We start from the raw sequence: 20,257 nt of genomic DNA on the forward strand, positions 1-20,257 counted from the left end.
AATACTTTCCCAGCATCAAAGCTGACTTAACAGCTCTGAAACAGATTCGTCTCCTAGGAATGATGACAGCCCCTGCATATAAAAATAATTCCTGTGATTTTTTTTAATCAGGGAAATTAAAATTTTTCTTTTTCCAATCTGTTTTCTTCAAGGACCTGCATGCTTTCTTTCTGGTAATTACTGGAGTTCCCTTCAGCTCACTTTTCTTGCGTACAGAAAAGGAAGTTAGCTTGCATACATCTCAATATTTTGGGGAGATTTCCCAAGTGCCTCACTGAAATAGATGGGTGTCACCCAGAAAACTGCTCAGAGCAGATCATCGTATATCTTCCATTTGTACAAGCAAATGTCACGTTGCAAGTTACTATATGTTCACTAAACATTCTCTTGTTCCCTCTTTTCAGGGCAAATGAATCTTTGCTATCAGACATTCAGAAATACAAGATGTTTTTCAACTATTTTAATTCTTTTTCTTGCAAATACAGTATAAAAATTAAATATAAAAGTCTGAGCCTAATGAGTTATGTTATAAATAACCCAGTGTTTGAAATTTCTTCTTTGTGCATAATTTTTTTTTCTTCTTCTTCTTCATTTTAAATCACGTTTCATAAACTGGAGTTTCACAATCCAGCTGCTAGCCTTGGGGATCTGTTCTAGAACAGCACTGGAAAGGACAGCAGGTCATCTGGAGCAGAGGTTGTCATAGGTTCTTTCAGGTGATCCCTAACCTGACAATGGCACTAGCTGCAGAACCATGTAGATGTAGGAACAGTTACTGGAAGAGAGTAAGAGAGAACAAAATACCACAAAGGAGGTTGAAAATTGATTACAAGAAACTCTTCAAGAATTTAAATTATTGAAATCCAACTTTAGGATATCTAAACAGTTTTGGTAACACATAGGTAGACTGTACTGCATCATCATGGAGTTTAAAAAAATAGGATTCTGTTCTCCAGGTAGTTTTCATTAATTTTAAAAACCATTCTGTTTTACAGAGTTATTTTCTGCCTTCAGGTTTATATCAAGTGTGTGAGCACCTTCCAAGAAACAGGCTGGATTTTTCTCTGGGAGGTTTTTACCAACAGATCAGATTCCCATAAGAAGTACCCAGGTGGGAGGTCAGCCATCACTTTTGGCCTGGCTTTCAGTCATGATGCTGGCATCAGGTCCATGCTGAATGAGCAGAGAAGGGAATATGATGTCCAGGGGAAACAACAAGCAGCTGTCAGAGAACTGAGGGCAGGAAAGAGCTGCCTGGATGCTACACAGAGTAATGATTGTGTCCTTAAGTGGCATGTCCAGACCACAACAGAAATGTAATCAGAGTAGGGTAAAATGGACTGGGGAAGTCTTGCGATTATAATCAACAATTAAAAGCATCATTTCTGTGTTTATTGCATTTCCATTTTCTTCAGTGGAAAGATACCGTGTTGCTGATGGCTCTTCTATAGCAAGCCATTTCATTCAGTTCTCTTTGCACCATCATCCGTGGAGATAACAGAAGAAATAAGGGCAAAGAAAAGACAGAAGCTAGAAAGCAACAATTCTAGAAAAATAAGCTGTAAAATAGCAAAAGGAGGAAAAGGAAAACAAATCACATAGTTAACAGAGGAAAATGTTGGCAGGCAGGCAGGAAGGATCATTATATCGTCCCAGGTTCTGTTTAGGCATTCAGTATTTTTCCCTCTCATTTTCATCTAATTTTCATCTCAGTTTGTTCCAAAAATTAGAATGAAAAACAAAAGATTGTATGTTCTAAAAGTGGATCCCTGCATATTTTCAGATAGGAGACACATGAGCATAAGGCAGTGGGATGAACCAGAAATTTCCTGAAGTTCATTCCAACTCCATCTCCTACGATCCCATGATAACGCAGAATGTTATCACATACAGATATGTAACTGACAAAAATAAATGATTGGGCTGAACAAATGTGAGAGACAAGATGATTTTTTAAAAGAATGCTTAAGAAAATACCATACGCAGGATTTATATTGTGACATAATGATCTAAGTGATTTTGGTTTATGTTTCAGGATTACTATCTTGCTTCACATGAATTGAAACACTTGTTTGTGTTGGATGCTTCCTTTTCAAAAATTCCCTGTGACTTCTTTTTCAGATATAAATAAAGTTGAAAAAATTATGTGAAGTGTGGATGAAGGAGGAAAAACAACAGATCCAGACTCCCTGGTACCATTCAGTGGCAGCAGATGCCAAACATAACAAATATCTTTTACAAGAAGCTTTACGCACTAGTCACCTTTTTCAAGAAAACTTAGAGGCAAGAAAAAAAAAAGAGCTTGATTTTGTGCCTCTTGATAAGCATTTTTCAACAACCCATAAAACACGGATCTCTCCAGTGCAATGAGAGAATCCAAATGCAGGTTCTTGCATTTATGACTACACTCTAAAACTGAGCAAATGGAGTCAGTATGCAGAAGCTGTGTAGGTCCAGAGGTAACGGATGCCACCCTGCAACCTAGAAGAAAGGAAGTGACCCAGTCTGCTCCTTATTCTGACTAAGATCACATACACATAGACCACCCTTGAAAGACATTGTTCAGACGACTGTGTAGTGTCTCATGAAAGAGTTGATCCACACATAATCAACTCTGCATGTATTAAAAAGTTTTCTTATTACCTGCACCAAACTTTCCGATATGTGAATAAGCCTTTACTTCTTCCCACATTATGAGCGAAATAGAGAATGGTTCATCATCATTTTTCTTTCCACCGTTCTTGTCATATATTAGATTAGTATCATGTCCCTCACTGTTTTCCTCACAGATCATGTTATTTAACCTCTTGTCCTCCTTGCTGCTGTCCCTTGAAGTTCTTTTAGTTTGTCTACATCTTTCTTACTGTGCTCTGCAGACAAAATATTCTTGACCTCTTGAGTTGAGTAAAAAAAAATTAAAATAAAAACTGTCTCTCATGCCTCATGTAAAATGCTTCTGTTAATATTCACAAAATGAAAATTGTCTATATTGCAGGTGATGCCCTCAGGATCAACTTGTGTTCTGCTCTACACTCTCAATTTCCTGATGCAGTTTTGTTTCCTCATCATTTAGTTCTTGTCTTGTATTTGTGCATTTCATATTTGCTTCCTAATTGTAATACTTATTTTTTAAATTCTAACACACAGTTCTCAAGTTCTTTAATTTCAGAATTGAATCCTCTTTCAGCTGATTTTACTTATATATAAAGCATCTACAAATTTATTAAGTCTGAATCTGTTCATCAACTAAATCACAGTTGAAGGAGTGACCCAGAATAGATACCCGTGGTATCAGTTTACAACATCTTCTCATTTTGGCTGTGAAGTATTGACTATTCCTTTTTGACATGGCTTGTTGACTCCCTGTTGTGGTAGATGGATGAGACAACAACTTGCTGCCACTTCCCATCAGTTTCAGATAGCTTCTCTGGGAAGCAGATGTGTCTTTGAAAATGCATATTACGGTAATTACTCAAAGCTATCAAGTGAAACGGTTTTTCTAAAGACAACAAACTACTTAGGCTTGCCAGTCAGTGATGTGTAATGGCTTTAATTCAGTAGATTAGCATTTTTCAATATTGCAAGCCATTTCTTACTCCTTTGTTCGTACATATATTCCTCATCTTCTTGGATGGACAATGTGTGAAGCACTTTTTATCTAGATAACTGACGCACAGGATTTATGATGCTTTTCTGGTGTACATCTCTGTTACTTTTGTGACTAATTTTGGTATCCACTTTGTAAAGAAGCATGAAGACAGGCTCGTGTCATGTTACTTTCACAGTAAGTTTTGATACACATAGTTCTCTGCCAGTGTAGCTGTTTAATCAACCTAGAGAAATGGTATTATCTGGACAGTCGAGGTTAGAAGATAGCCACCAGAGGGAGTCTACCTAGCTCCAAATGTAACACAAAATACTCTGTAATTTCACAAGAAAAGGACTACTTCAGACCACGAATTTTAAAGGAGAGTCTGAGAATACAGAATATGAGGACATGAGTGGCAATCTTGAAGTATGTTCTGGGTATAAACTGTATTTCCAAGAGTAGTTTAAATACCTGTGTTAGAAAAGGAAGTCTCTTAATTTACTGAATCCATAAAGTAACACTCTGTTTATGTCAGCTTTGACATAAATGTCTGGGAAAAATGAAATCCAATGCATTGTTTTCCTTAGAGGAAGAAAAAAAAAAAATCCTTTGACTGAGACCAATGAATTTTTCCAGAAGTAATATGCTCATCTAAAATAATGGGTTTCATGTCAACATACTGACTTAGTGAAGAGAAATATATTCTTGGCAATAGCTTAGAGCTGTTATAGGAGAACAAAAAGCTAACTAGTCCAAAATAAAACTTGCTTCATTTTTTTTTTTATAATTCTGGTTAAATAACAGTATGGGAACTTCCTAAGGTTGATGGTTTATGTTCATAATTTTTGAAGAGAAGTGGCTTCTAAACAACATTTGCTCTCTAAACCAGAAAACCCACAAAGCATTCCCATCATACTGAAGTAATAATTACAAATCCACTAATGTTTTCCCTTTGATTTAATTTGGATATTCTAATGGATCTAATAAGCATACTATGTCAGCATTTAAATTTTTCATCCATCAGAACCCCAGAGAAGACTTCAAATTCCTCTGTATTTTAAAAGGCATAAGCAGAAATGAATAAGACCCTGAAAAAAATGTAAAGAAATGTATCCCATATAACATTAAAATGGGCTACACTAAACATGATCTTGACACAGTATGCATAAATTGCTTAGATTCTACCGAAAGATGAAGATATATTAAATATGTTTAATTCTACCCTGAATCCCACATTGCCTCGATGCATATGGAAAAAATAAGCAAATGGCCATATCTTTATATATCTGCCTATGTTCTCCTTTCCAGCTTTCAAGGTACTTCCTGAATGCTCCAGTTATATCCTTAGCAAGCCACAAATACAGGGGAAAGGATACACAATGCTTCAATATATGCCACCCTCCTCCAGTCCCCATCCCCTCCTCTGTACCCAGTGAAAGGATGCAAGGACCACTGCTAGACCATTTCTTGGAGCTTGGAAGGGGAAGAGTGATGAGCAGGGGTCAAATCCAGCTCATGCTCAGCCTTCCTCATCCTTTCTCCATGATCAGTCAGTGCCTAGACCTGGCAACCTGTACCAGACAGCACAGCAAACATCTGTCTTCACAGGTTCCTGCCACCTAAACTCCTGCAAACAATGCAAAAGCATTGGTGCCAGCACTGCACTTGCATTTCTCCCAGTGCTCCCAGTCCTCACCACTTCTTCAGATAGTATCACCTCTGGGACAAGCCCTGCTACAAGCCTTCTGCTCTACAAAAAGGATGTGCCAGGACAATTTTTTCAGCCTTTCCTTGATGAATAGGTACACAGAAGTCAGCCTGGCACACAGACTGGCTCAATGATGGTAAATTTTGGAGCACATACCAGGGTCACAAAATGAATAAACAGTAACTGCCAGATGTATACTCCTGCTAATGTGCTGTCAGAGAGAGCAGTGGTGTTGAGGACCACACAGACTGCCCTGAAGTCTGTTTCTGGACCACCCACCTGCAGGCACCAGCACCTTCTCCCATGGGGGCAGACAGTGTCCTGTCACTGCATGGGCTGTGCTCCACCCTTTCTTGCTCCATGTTACCATCCCTGTCATTTGGGGAAGGGATGGGACATCTCCTCTGCTCTGGACAGCATAGATGAGGCAGCTGCTTACTCTGGTCATTGCTCCTACTGCACTGAAAACCCCAAGTGGATTTTTTCCTTGATGGAGGCAGACACGTTCCCAGCAGGTGCCTATTGCTAGCACAGGAGTGTGCACTTCTAGCAAGTCTCTGGAGTGTTTAAGTAAAAGCCAAAGAATAACTAAAGGTCTATCCACACACATGTGCATGTGTGCAACCCTTTTCATCTTGTTAGGAAACAGGCACCTGAATAATCTGGGGGATGTGAGGTAAATTTTTAGATAACAAAAAGCACGCAGACAGTTGTCGATCTCACTGGATGCCTGTGCAAATCAGAGTTGTATGCACTGCCTTCCTACCTACGCTGCTGACAAAACTTAACAGAAAGTAGGAATAGAGGAGTCAACACAACAAAGAAGAACTATGGTCCTATCCCAATCACTAAAAAAATTATCCTCCCACAAAATAAAATTAATATAGGGTAAATCTTCCAAATGTCAAGAAGCAGATCATTTATATTTTAAAACATGAAGGCTAATTAACCTTATAAATGTTTAACTTAGTTTAACTGTGGGTGACACTACACCATACGAATGTCTAAGCCTTTCTCAAGGTTTCAGCTACCATGTCTATGTTCAGATATTTGTACTGAACCAGATTTCTTTAATTTTTATAAATCAAAAAGTACTGCAACTGAATAATTCAATGAACTGAATAGTTCAATCATTTGGTATGACAAAAGATATATCCTCTAAACATGAAATTTAATTCTTAACTATTGTTCCAAAATCATCATGTTTTCTTCACCACTTCTCACATGTGTTATTCATTACTTATTTGCCATGCAAGACCATTTAATATTTTTAGCCTTGTGTTTCTGTCACCAAGTATGTAGGAGTTCTTTCCAGGCTCCTTCAGATTGCAAACACAGTTGGATCCTGCCTGGGCTGGCAAAATCACTTCTGACTGCTTATCTCAGCTAGCTGGTTGGAGGACCAGCACAGCAATAATCTCCTGTAGGACAGGGCAACAAAAAATAGAGCACAATCGCATCACCTGCTAACACAGAGGGAACCGGGCCAGATTTCTGGCCAGAGCCAAGTGACCCATCTGCACAGAGCAGGTCCTGCTCCTAACCCATGCCTTCAGCTGCCCGTTGGCACCAGGCAGTTCCAAGCTTGTTGATCTTATTGGTTTGGCCATTCATCCTACAGCTTCCAACAGCAATAATTCCCACCAGCACTGCCAGCAGGTCTGTTGTGGTGAGCAGTGACTGTGGACAGTCAGGTGAGCAGCTGGAAAAACAGCTTTGAAACACCACAGGTCTGAACATCATTTGAAAATGAATGCTTCAAAATAGCACATATTTTGTAGAAACTGAATTGGTTTATGAAGAGGAAGGTGGGTATGTTTGTTGGAGGATGTTACTCAAAATAATTCGAAGAGCTCAGATACCTTGAAATAGTTCATTCCATGGACTGGTTGTGTGTCTTTCTGGATAAATCAGCTTGACAGCTGTTTATGATCTCTATTCTAGGCAGGAAGTGGGAGGCTGCTCTTCCTTCTTCCATTTTAATCTGTAAAATTGCAAACAAGAAGGAGGAACTGAAATACCAGTCCACTATCCTTATATTAATGTGCCAGCATACTAGCAGCCACAGGAAGACAACTTAGTGATCTCCAGGAAAAACAAACTTTTTTTGTTATATGCTAAAAAATTTCCTTCTCAAATGTTTGACTGATACATATATAAAAACTGAGAAAGATACATATATATATATAAAAACTGAGATATGTATATACACACCGATATATGTATATATAGTCTACATATAGAGTATATATGTAGCCTTTACATACCATATATATCTCTATATAAAAACTGTATTTACATACACACAGAGGTATCTATACATATTCTTCCCACCCTTCCACTCTCTATATATTGTTTTATAGTGGCTTTTTCCATGTGGATCTACATATTTTGTATCTAAAAGATCAAAGCTAAAAAAGCCAAAAGATAGCTTGTGTTAAAGAGGACATCCATCTGAGTTGCCCAAGGTAAAGGCCAATGTAAAGGTAAAACTTGCTACAGGTTTCCTGTATGGTCAATAGAAAGAGATAAGGGAGATTAGTGGGGGTAATCTAGAGTAAACTGGAATTGCTCTCTGATGGTGTCTATCTCTTGTCAACTAGGGAACACAGAAATTAGGATGTTTACATTAAAGAAAACTTAATGTCATGCTTAAAATTAGGTAGGACAAAGCTCTTCACAATCTGTCTTTATCTGAAAGGGAAAACTTGCCTAGAATAGAAAGTCCCTCCTTACAGTAGCACTAGGTTTTTTAAGGAGGAGTGGTTAGATGTAGTTAAGACAATCCCACCATGTGCCACTCTGGAATTCTCATGAAGAATTTAATTAGTATCACTTTAAGTTCACACTAAATTCATCTTGAACAGGTTCAGTTATTACACTAATTTACTGGCAGAATCATATTTGTAACCTATAGTATTGAAATAAGATGCTTGAAGTCCTGGGTTTTGACATACACACTACTAGGTTAATCAAAGCAAAGTAAATATATTGTAGTTTACCATATAAACTAAATAAATAAAATATTAAAAAACTGCATGCACGTTTCTGTAGCTAAATTTCTAGTTTATTCAGGTCAAGCACTTAAAAAATCCCTTCTAAGACATCAAGAGAATCTTAATGTTATTTTCGGAAGCTCACATCCCTTTATCAATGGATTCCTCACTTATGACTGCATGCTCCTCTAATGACTTTCCTGAGCTCTTGAAGCAATTTTCTTACAAAGAAATTTGAGAATGTAACTATTAACTTATTTAGACAATATACTGTTACTTGCTCCGTGCTCTTGACAGATTATTCTTTTCTTCTTACTCCATATTTAGCATCTTATCACTTGAAGCACAAACTTGAAGGAAATAGGTATCTTTTGCAAGCCCAAACTTATACCTCCAGAGGATAAATCTAGCTGGAGCATAATGAAATAAAATTTGCCAAAGGACAATGTTGTAAAGCCAGATTTTGGCTTAACGTATCTGAAAATATCTTAAAGAAAAAGAAATACATGTGCTAGATGAACAGATATATGTATTAGACACTGTATTAGCTCTAGTGGCAGCAGTGCCAGACTCTTCTGCACCGCTATTCAGTGGCTGTTCACAAGATTTACTGTTACTTATTGGGAAAGCAGCAATGAACATTAAATTGATAAACTAATTGTTATAACAACCAGAAACAGTGCTATTTGGTAGAAATCAATTATGTTAGAAGTTTTTCATTTTTCCTACTTATTTTTTGCCTGGTCTGGATATAATGTAGACAGATGCCCCAAGTCAGTTTACAGCAAAATTGTAAATGATGGAAATTACAGCTGCATTTGGGCTGTGGAAAGGAATACTGGTTCATGCGTACTCATTACAATTTTCAATGAAGATTTGCTTTCACATGCCCATACCTTACATGTTCACAAAGTGGGAAAAAAAATTGCAGTAGATTATGCCCTGAAAAAAATGACTGGAGACATTTGAAACAACTTTTTCTGGCACTTAGCTCTCTTGATCCATGCAAATGCAAACATTTTGAGAGATATTTTTAAGATTGGGGCTGGGTTTTGTTTTCTTTAATTTTAGGGCTCTGGGTTTTTTTAAAGAAACAGCAGTACATGTGTCAGTGTATCTGGAGGGAAGGGAAGTAATTTCTTCTCAGACTAATTTTGGATTGAGTATTATTAATAGTATTTTGTGTCAGGTTAATTCAACAGTCACTTTATAATTTTTATGATGATAAATATCATCATCAGACAACAAGCCACATTTAAGATTCAATAATTTTGAGTTTATAATTCAGAATATATACATATGCTTTGCTGAAGAAGATTTTGTCACCCAACTGCAGTTGTCCTAAAGTCACACATCTATCTGTGTATTTGTAAAAGCATACTCTCTAGTCAATGGAAATAGGCACTCATCAGGCAATCCATCCTAGCATAGGAGTTAAAGAAAGGTAGGATTCCAGAGAAATCATCTTTTCCTATGACTGTCTCCTTCTGTAGCCTACAAATTAAGCTGAATAACTTAGACTAGATTCCTGCCTTTTAGCCAGCTAAAGTTGTGAGTGGTAAACTGTACCCAAAATGCATATGAAAATGCCGAGAGAACTGAAGTGCAGGGTTTTGAAGGTATATGTTGGATATGCACGTTCTTAAAATTCCAACAGTGGTCTTGGAGAACAGATTTCCGTTCTCTTGCTTTCTGCTTGTACTGGGTCTGGCTGAGCCGGAATTGTTTTTCCCCTATAGCAGCCCTCATGGTGCTGTGTTTTATGCTGGGAGCTAGCAGGGTGTTGATAGCACCCTGGTGTTGTGGCTGCTGCTGAGCAGTGCTTACACAGCACCAAGGCTCCTTCTGACATTCCCCCCTGCAGTAGGACAGGGTGGGCAAGATCTTGGGAGGGGACACAACAGGACAGCTGACCTGGACCGACCAAAGGGATATTCCAGACCATATGACGTCTGCTCAGTATAAAGCTGGGAGAAAGGAGGAAGGGGATGGGGTCACCCTTGGTCCTCCGAGGAACCACTATGCGTGTTGGAGCCCTGATTCCTGAGAAGGCCCAACAGCGTCTCTTCATGGGAACTAGAGAATAAATCTCTTTTATTTTGGTTCCACGCGTGGACCTTTACTTCGTTTTGCTTATATTAAATCTGCTTTTGTTTTACCCACAAGGGTTGGTTTATCTTATTTTCTTTCCCCTCTTTGCCCTGTTGAGAAAACAAGGGGAAAAGGAGAGGGAAGTGCTAGAGCGACTTGGTGGATATCTGGCATTTATCCAGAGTCAAACCATCACAGCCTATTCTGGCACCCAACGTGGGGCAAAACAACGGCAGTTTTATATTAAATGTGCTGTAGCTATAGTAGTTATTAAGCAACAAGCTCTTCTGCTGGTCACGGGCTTGTTTATTGCACTGCTTATCTTTATTTTTGCTAAGCTCGGAACATGCTGCAAGGAATCGGGAACATCATGAGTGGTTTTATTTTGCAGGCTCCCGAGGTACTCAGTCATCCTTATGTTAGTTCATTGATACTCTTTATTGATGCTGTTCGCCTGTTGTGGGTTGTATGGAGCTCGGTATGCTTTTGGTGTAAGAGAAGGCAAATTTTGAGTGAGTCGGTACCAAAATGTGCCCTGAGGCAGCCTGTTCCTGGGTGGCAGGGAGAGTGGAAGGAGTTGGGCAGATTCCTAGGACGGTTATCACCTCCTGTAGCCTGGGATCTCACCCCTGAACAGACAAGCAACCCCACAAAACTGACACATCACCTGATAGAGGGGTGTCTTGCCTATCCCAATGAGAATCAGCAACTTCTAGCACTTTACTGGGGCCTGGCCTGTGCTTACCGAGCTGCAGTTCAGCACTCTCAAAGGACTGTGGTTGACATGGGAACTCAATAACAACAACAGAGATTGCCCCAGTAGTAAAAAAGAAACAATGGACAAGTAGAACAACAGGCCCATACCCTCGATTAATAAGGGAGGAGAAAGAGGAGGAAGAAGCTGGTCCTTCAGCAAAGGTATCAGAAGAGGGAATAACGGAACTGAAACAGGAGGCGGAAACTACCCGGTCCCTGACGTCATCAGAACTGCGAGATCTGCGGAAAGACTACTGCCGCCAGCCGAGTGAGCGGATCGCTGCCTGGCTGCTGCAATGCTGGGATAACGGAGCTGATGCTCAATAACTGGAAGGTAAGGAAGCCCAACAGCTGGGTACCCTTGCTAGAAATCGAGGAATTGAAAGGGGAATTGGAAAAGAGACAGCAATCTGCAGTCTGTGGAGACAGCTCCTTTCAAGTGTTAGAGCAAGGTATCCTTTCAAGGAAGATCTTATGGACAACACCCCAGGGAAGTGGGCTACTGCAGATGAAGGTGTCCAGTACCTGAGAGAATTAGCAGTGCTGGAAGTCATCTATGTTGATCCAGATAATGATGAAGCCCCTAAAAATCCAGAGGATGTCCTATGCACATGGGCCATGTGAAGGAATGTAATTAAAGGTGCGACATCCTCATTTTCTGCCAGCTTGGCCGCAATGTACTACCCAGAAATGGATGCAGGAGAAGGACTAAGATGTACGCCAACTGTGGAGGCAGTCTCTTCCTGGCTTCAGAACTTTGAAGAGAGTCTTGGTACCTCCTCATCTCTATGGGCGAGTGCCCTGGATGTTAGGAGCTCCCCAAGAAATCATTTCTCTTCTGTCCCAGTCAGGGGGAAAGGAAAACCAAGGCGCATGACACGTGGTGAACTTTTGTTCTTCCTGTGCGACCACGGGGAGGACATGAGGAAGTGGGATGGTCAACCCACCTTTAAATTGGAAGCTTGTGTACATGAATTGCGAGGAAAGACCCCTGCCAAGAAGAAGACATACAAGAAGGTTGTTAATGTAGCTGGTGTAAAACCACAAGAAAGTAACCAGTGATCTCGCAGATACAGGAAGACTGAGATCACCTCCCTTGACCCTGATGAAGGAACCTCCGGCCTGGCACGGCAAGAGTCAGACAGTGAGTACTCTGACCAAGAACGGGAATAGAGGGCCCCTGCCTCCAGCCAGGAGGAGGAAAGGGATGATCGGGTGTATTGGACAGTGTGGATTCAATGGCCTGGCACATCAAATCCACAGAAGTACCAGGCTTTAATCGACACTGGGACACAGTGTACACTAATGCCATCAAGTTATAGAGGGGCAGAACCTATCTGGATCTCAGGAGTGACAGGGGGCTGTCAAGAACTATCAGTACTGGAGGCCGAGGTTAGCTTGACTGGGGACAAGTGGGAAAAACATCCCATTGTAACTGGCCCAGAAGCCCCTTGCATCTTGGGCATTGACTATCTCAAGAGGGGATACTTCAAAGACCCAAAAGGATACCGATGGGCTTTTAGTGTGGCCAGTGTGAACATGGAGAAGGTAAAACAGTTGTCTAATCTGCCTGGCCTCTCAGACGATCCTTTTGTTGTGGGACTGTTGCAAGTTGAAGAACAACAGGTGCCAATTGCTATGAGGACCGTGCACCGACGGCAGTGTCGTACAAACCAAGGCTCTCTGGCTCCCATCCAAGAACTGATTCGTCAACTGGAGAACCAAGGTGTCATCAGTAAGACACATTCGCCTTCTAATAGCCCAATATGGCCGGTGCGAAAGTCTGACAGAGGGTGGAGGTTAACAGTAGACTACCGTGGCCTGAAGGAAGTGACGCCACCACTGAGTGCTGCTGTACCAGATATGGACTGGACAATATGAACTGTAGTCAAAGGCAGCCAAGTGGTATATCACAGTCGACATTGCCAATGCATTCTTTTCAATTCCTTTGGCAGAAGAGTGCAGGCCACGGTTTGCTTTCACGTGGAAAGGTGTCCAGTATGCTGGAATCGACTGCCCCAGGGGTGGAAGCCCAGCCCCGCTATTTGTCATGGACTGATTCAAACTGCACTGGAAAAGGGTGATGCCCCTGAACATCTACAATACATTGATGACATCATTGTGTGGGGCAATGAGGCAGAAGAAGTGTTCAAGAAAGGACAAACAGTAATGGAGATTCTTCTGAGAGCTGGGTTTGCCATAAAGAAAAGCAAGGTCAAGGGACCAGCACGAGAAATTCAGTTCTTGGGAATAAAATGGCAAGATGGACACTGTCATGTGCCATTGGATGTTGTCAACAAGATAGCAACTATGTCTCCACCGACCAACAAGAAGGAAACACAAGCTTTCCTAGGACTTGTGGGATTTTGGAGGATGCATATTCCAGGTTACAGTCAGCTTGTGAGCCCTCTCTATCAAGTGACCCAAAAGAAGAACAATTTTCAGTGGGGTCCGGAGCAGCAACAAGCATTTGAGCACATCAAACAAAAGATAGCTCGGGCGGTAGCTCTTGGGCCTGTTCGGACAGGACCAGCTGTGCAAAATACACTTTACACATCAACTGGGGAGCACGGACTCACATGGAGCCTCTGGCAGAAGATATCAGGTGAAACTAGAGGCCGACCATTAGGATTTTGGAGCCGGGGATATCGAGGATCAGAAGCCCACTACACTCCGACTGAAAAGAAGATACTGGCAGCATATGAGGGGATTCGAGCTGCTTCAGAAGTTGTTGGTACAGAAGCACAGCTCCTCTTGGCACCACGGTTACTTGTATTACATTGGATGTTCAAAGGAAACATCCCTTCCACACACCATGCAACCAGTGCTACCTGGAGTAAATGGGTAGCGTTAATCACGCAACAGGCTCGACTGGGGAAACCCAACCATCCAGGGATCCTGGAAGAGATCATGGACTGGCCAGAAGGTAGAGATTTTGGAGCATTGCCTGGGGAGGTGGCTCGTGCCCAAGAGGCACCGCCATATAATGAGTTACCAGAAGATGAGAGGCGTTATGCTCTCTTTACTGATGGATCCTGTCGTGTGGTAGAAAACCATTGGAAGTGGAAAGCTGCTGTGTGGAGTCCCACAAGACAAGTCGTTGAGGCCACTGAAGGAGAAGGAGAGTCAAGTCAGTTTTCAGAAGTAAAAGCAATCCAACTAGCCTTAAAGATTGCTGAACAGGAGAAGTGGCCAGTACTATATCTCTACACTGACTCCTGGATGGTGGCTAACGCCCTGTGGGGGTGGCTACAGGAGTGGAAGACCAATTGGCAGTGCAGAGGTAAACCCATCTGGGCTGCTGCATTGTGGCAGGACATCGATGCCTGAGTGGAAAATGTGGCTCTAAAGGTACATCATGTAGATGCTCACGTGCCCAAAAGCCGTGCCACTGAAGAATATCAAAAAAATGAGCAAGCGGACAAAGCTGCCAAAATTGAAGTAGGTCATCTGGACCTGGACTGGGAGCGCGAGGGTGAGCTGTTTGTATCTCAATGGGACCATGAAACATCAGGGCATCTCGGGAGAGATGCAACGTACAGATGGGCTCATGATCGAGGGGTGGACCTGACCATGGAGGCCATCTCACATGTCACTCACGAATGTGAAACATGTGCTGCAATCAAGGAGCCACACAAGTAAAGTCTCCCTGGAACAGAGGGCAATGGCTGAGTTTTCAATACGGTGAGGCCTGGCAGATTGGCTACATTGGACCACTGCCACGAACATGCCAAGGCAAGCGCTACATACTCACCATGGTAGAAGCAACTACGGGTTGGCTTGAAACGTACCCTGTAAATCATACCACTGCCCGAAATACCATCTTGGGTCTTGAAAGGCAAATTTTATGGCGACATGGTACTCCTGAAAGAATCGAATCAGACAACGGGACCTCTTTTTCGAAATAATCTTGTAAACTCCTGGGCAAAGAAACATGGCATTGAGTGGGTGTTTCACATCCCTTATTACCCACAAGCGTCTGGAAAGATTGAAAGATATAATGGACTGTTGAAGACTATGTTGAGAGCATTGGACAACGGGGGATGGAAGCACTGGGATATAAATTTAGCAGAAGCCAGTTGACTAATTAATACCAGAGGATCTGTTAACCATCCTGGTCCTACCAAAACAAACCCCCTTCATACCATGGGAGGAGATAAGGTCCCTGCAGTACACAGAGGGAAATGGCTGGGGAAGGCAGTGTGGATTGCTCCTCCCTTGGGAAAAGGCAAGCCCACTCGTGGGATTGTCTTTGCTCAGGGACCTGGATGTACTTGGTGGGTAATGTGGGAGGATGGGACTACTCAGTGTGTGCCTCAAGAACATTTAACCTTGGGGAAAGCAATCTGTGGGATGAGTTGTATGTTGCAGGAAGTGATGGAGGAAGTAGGAACGATGAAGAGTGAACCAGATACGTGCAATGACGACCCAAACCTAGCCGGTGCTGGAGTCCAACAGTCAAACATACCTCTGTCCTGAACATCCATCTTGACAGATGGGAGCCAAGTCACTGAACATCTGAAGGAGTGAAGAAAGCTTATGGAATGGATAAATGAATATTATGTGGGACCTGGGCATAATGTAAATGGTATGGAATAAGGGGCAGAGATTGTACTGGGTCTGGCTGGGCTGGAATTGGTTTTCCCCTATAGCAGCCCTCAAGGTGCTGTGTTTTATGCTGGGAGCTGGCAGGGTGTTGATAGCACCCTGGTGTTGTGGCTGCTGCTGAGCAGTGCTTACACAGCACCAAGGCTCCTTCTGACATTCCCCTCCTGCAGTGGGACGGGGTGGGCAAGATCTTGGGAGGGGACACAGCCAGGACAGCTGACCCCAACTGACCAAAGGGATATTCCAGACCATATGACGTCTGCTCAGTATAAAGCTGGGAGAAAGGAGGAAGGGGGTGGGGTCACCCTTGGTCCTCTGAGGAACCACTACGCGTGTTGGAGCCCTGATTCCTGAGAAGGCCCCACAGCGCCTCTTCATGGGAACTAGAGAATAAATTTCTTTTATTTTGGTTCAATGCGTGGACCTTTACTTTGTTTTGCTTATATTAAAACTGCTTTTGTTTTACCCACAAGGGTTGGTTTATCTTATTTTCTTTCCCCTCTTTGTCCTGTTGAGAAAACAAGGGGAAAAGGGGTGGGGGTGTGTGTGTGTGTGTGTGTGTGTAAGTGATAGAGCGACTTGGTGGATACCTGGCATTTAGCCAAAGTCAAACCATCACACTGCTTTAAAATCAAAGTGAATTATCGCAAATCTGAGAGGGGTAAACTGTTTCAAAGCACTGAACACCTATGTAAGAGCAGATGAAACACCTCCCTCTTTTTGAACATGAGTAATTGCAGCAGAGGAGTAGCTGGAACCCAAAACCCTGACCCTCCACAAGCTCTTTAGAAACCCTTTTGGCAACTTCCTAGCAATAGCTTCAAAGTCATGAGAACATACCAAATACATTGTCTCGAGCATCTAGAATATAAATAACAAATATCGTTCCTTATTTATCACAAAGAACAAGTTGCAATGTCGCCCTTGTATTTATCCACATTTTATAAATGGATGAATTAGTCAGAAGTGTAGTTTAATGTTTTAAGAATGCAGATCTTTCAGAAAAATCCTGTGATCAGTAAAACCTGCTTTTGTTCCTATGGTAACAACTGAAAACTCTCAATCACCTTAGGGATATAGCAAGGCCCCCATCACTGGGATCCCACAGCACAGGATTAGGCTGTATGTGAGTATCAGAGCCTCTGCTTTGTGCCAAGCAAGCAGGGAAATAACCTTTCTTTCCACAGGCTCAAGACTTGGCAGAACAATATAGTGCTTCCAAAGTTTAGGTTTATGATGATGAACTGAAGAGGCAATTACACCAACCTTTGTTGCACATCACTTCTATTTTCTTCCATGCTGCCATCTTATCTACCTTCAAGCTTTTGCCATGATTCTCCATAACGTTCTCACACATGTGAAAAGCTTCCTCTTCATCCATACTCCCTCCCTCCCTCCCTCCTCAAATCTTCTAAACTAAGATTAGCTTGGGAATTGTAACTCTTTGAAAGCGAAAGACAATATAAACTTTCTTCACCTACCAAGTGATAACACAAAACTACTTTGAGCTCTCATCTTACGAAGTCCTACACTAGACAGAGATAGTACTGTTGGTTGAAAGACATACACTGAGATGCAGGTCTGGTTAGAAGATTTTTTTTTAACAAAGTGTGTGCTTTCAGCAGGTGATTTTTTTATTCTAAAAATGGACATTTGGAAATGGATTCTTGGGTTTTTTTTCCTCCTGAAACTGTTTTCATTATGGTTCTGACCCTAAGATTCTCACTAGATTAAATTTTCCCTGGAGAAATTAGATAAAAATAAATGGTAATGTTAAATCCTCCCCTGATGAAGCAGTGATATGAAGAGTTAGGAGGCATTCCTGAGCAGTTCCTAATGCAGTACCAGAAACTAGCCACAGAAAAAGAGGATCATCTCTGTGTCTCCCAGGTGAGGAAAAGAAAATGGCCCACAGCTGAAGAAACTTGGAAACTATTAAAGAAAAATTGCATAACAGCTACATGAAATCTTTTCTCTGACTTGAGGGATTTTCAGATGGTAACTTGGTGTGCCACACAGGGATGGCACCAACAGAGACTGTGCAATTAGTTGTCTCTGGCACTGTGCCTTAGGTCCAGTCTCCTTCCCCACACTGCTCTGTTTTTCTAGGTAGGCTTCCTAGGTACCCCAAAACATCCAGTTTTGGATAAAAGAATGAAGATAACTCAAACCATCAGTATCACAGAATCACAAAATCATTCAGGTTGGAAAAGACCCTTGGGATCATCAAGTCCAACCATCAGCCCTACTCTGCAAAGTTCTCCCCTACACCACATCCCCCAACAGCTCATCTAAACGACCCTTAAACACATCCAGGGATGGTGACTCCACCACCTCCCTGGGCAGCCTATTCCACTCTCTGACCACTCTTGCTGTGAAAAGTTTTTTCCTAATGTCCAGTCTAAACCTCCCCTGTTGCAGTTTAAAGCCATTCCCTCTTGTTCCATCACTAATCACTTGTGAGAAGAGACCAGCACCAACCTCTCTGCAATGTCCTTTCAGGTGGCTGCACAGAGTGATGAGGTCTCCCCTCAGCCTCCTCCTCCTCAAACCGAACTGTCCCAGCTCCTTCAATCGCTCCTCATAGGATTTATTCTCCAGGCCCTTCACCAGCTTCGTTGCCCTCCTCTGCACTCGCTCCAGCACCTCGAGATCTCTCTGGTATTGAGGTGCCCAAAACTGGACACAATACTCCAGGTGTGGCCTCACCAGTGCAGAGCACAGGGGGACTATCACCTCCCTACTTCTGCTGGTCACACTATTTCTGACACAAGCCAGGATGCCGTTGGCTTTCTCGGCCACCCGGGCACACTGCTGCTTGTCAGTTCGAACCCCCAGATCCTTCTCTCCCAGACAGCTCTCCAGCCACACCTCCCCAAGCCTGTAGCCATGCAGGGGGTGGTTGTGGCCCAAGTGCAGGACCTGGCACTTGGCCTTGTGGAAACTCATCCCGTTAACGTTGGCCCACGGATCCAATCTATCCAAGTCTCTCTGTAAAGCCTCCCTGTCCTCATGCAGATTGACACTCCCGCTTACCTTGGTGTCATTGCGAACTTACTGATGATACACTCTATGTCCTTATCAAGATCATCAATAAAGATGTTGAACAGAAATGGTCCCAACACCGAGCCCTGAGGAACACCACTTGTGACCAGCCCCCAGCTGGATTTAGCTCCACTGACCACCACTCTCTGGGACCGTCCAGCCAGCCAGTGCTTGACCCAGCAGACCATTCGCTCATCCAGGCCATGGGCAGCCAGTTTTTCTATGAGAATTCTATGGGGAGCTGTATCAAATGCTTTTCGAAAATCCAGGTAGATAATATCCACAGCTTTTCCCTTGTCCAATAGTTGGGTGATCTTGTCATAGAAGGAGATCAGTTTTGTCAGGCAGGACCTGCCTTTCATAAACCCATGCTGACTGGGCCTGATCCCCTGGTTGTCCATTATATGACTTGTAATGGCACCCGAGATGACCTGCTCCATGACCTTCCCTGGCACCGAGGTCAGACTGACAGGTTTATCGTTGCCTGAATCCTCCTTTCTGCCTTTCTTCTAGATGGGTGTCACATTTGCCACCCTCCAGTCCAAGGGGACCTCCCCAGTTAGCCATGACTTCAGGTAAATCATGGACAGCGGCTTGGCGAGCACATCTGCCAACTCCCTCAGCACCCCTGGGTGTGACCCATCCGCTCCCACAGACTTGTGTGCACCCAAGTGGTGCGGCAGGACTCTGACCACCTCCTCTTCAACTGTGCTGACCTCATTCTGCTTCCCCTCCCCATCTCCCAGCTCAGGAGGCTGGGTGTGCAGGGAACAGCCAGTTCCACTGCTAAAGACTGAGGCAAAGTAGGCATTGAGCACCTCAGCCTTTTCCTCATCCTTAGCTAACATGTTTTCCTCTGCATGCAGTAAAGGACATATAAACAGATAGATCTAAAAAGGGAGTCAAAGAATATGCACCAAAATGAATTGCTATGCATATTACTCAGCAGCTAAGATTATGTATCAATCTTTAAGCAGACTGATCACTTCTGATGCTCCTACCTCTAACTGAAGGTCCTAGCAGGTTAGAGAATAGTAACAAATGGATGTTGAATTAATTGATTTGTTGTCAAAAATCTTGTAAAAATTTATGCCTCATAAAATGAGTTCAAATAGATTAATTTCATACCTTATATGGGACCAGCTGCAGACCTTCTCTGAAAGTAGGAAAGCAGGTCAAGACAGAAATTAATGAAATTGACTTAGTCATGGACCATGGGCTTGCAATTACATGACCCACAAGTTTTACTGGACTGTAGTTGAACAAATAATTACTCAGCATTTACAAGCCCTTAGCTCTTTTTAATGTGATTAAGACTATGCTCCTCTCTGTGGCCATAAGCAGATGCTTGAAGAGGGTTAGCTTCAGGCAAGTGCCTATGATGGTTCTTCCAATTATTGTCCCACCCCCAATCATTCTGGGCCTTTTAGACACATGGCTTCTACTTTGGCAAGGGATGCTTCA

The sequence above is a fragment of the Athene noctua genome, chromosome Z (assembly GCF_965140245.1).
Source record: "Athene noctua chromosome Z, bAthNoc1.hap1.1, whole genome shotgun sequence".
Classification (NCBI taxonomy): Eukaryota; Metazoa; Chordata; class Aves; order Strigiformes; family Strigidae; genus Athene; species Athene noctua.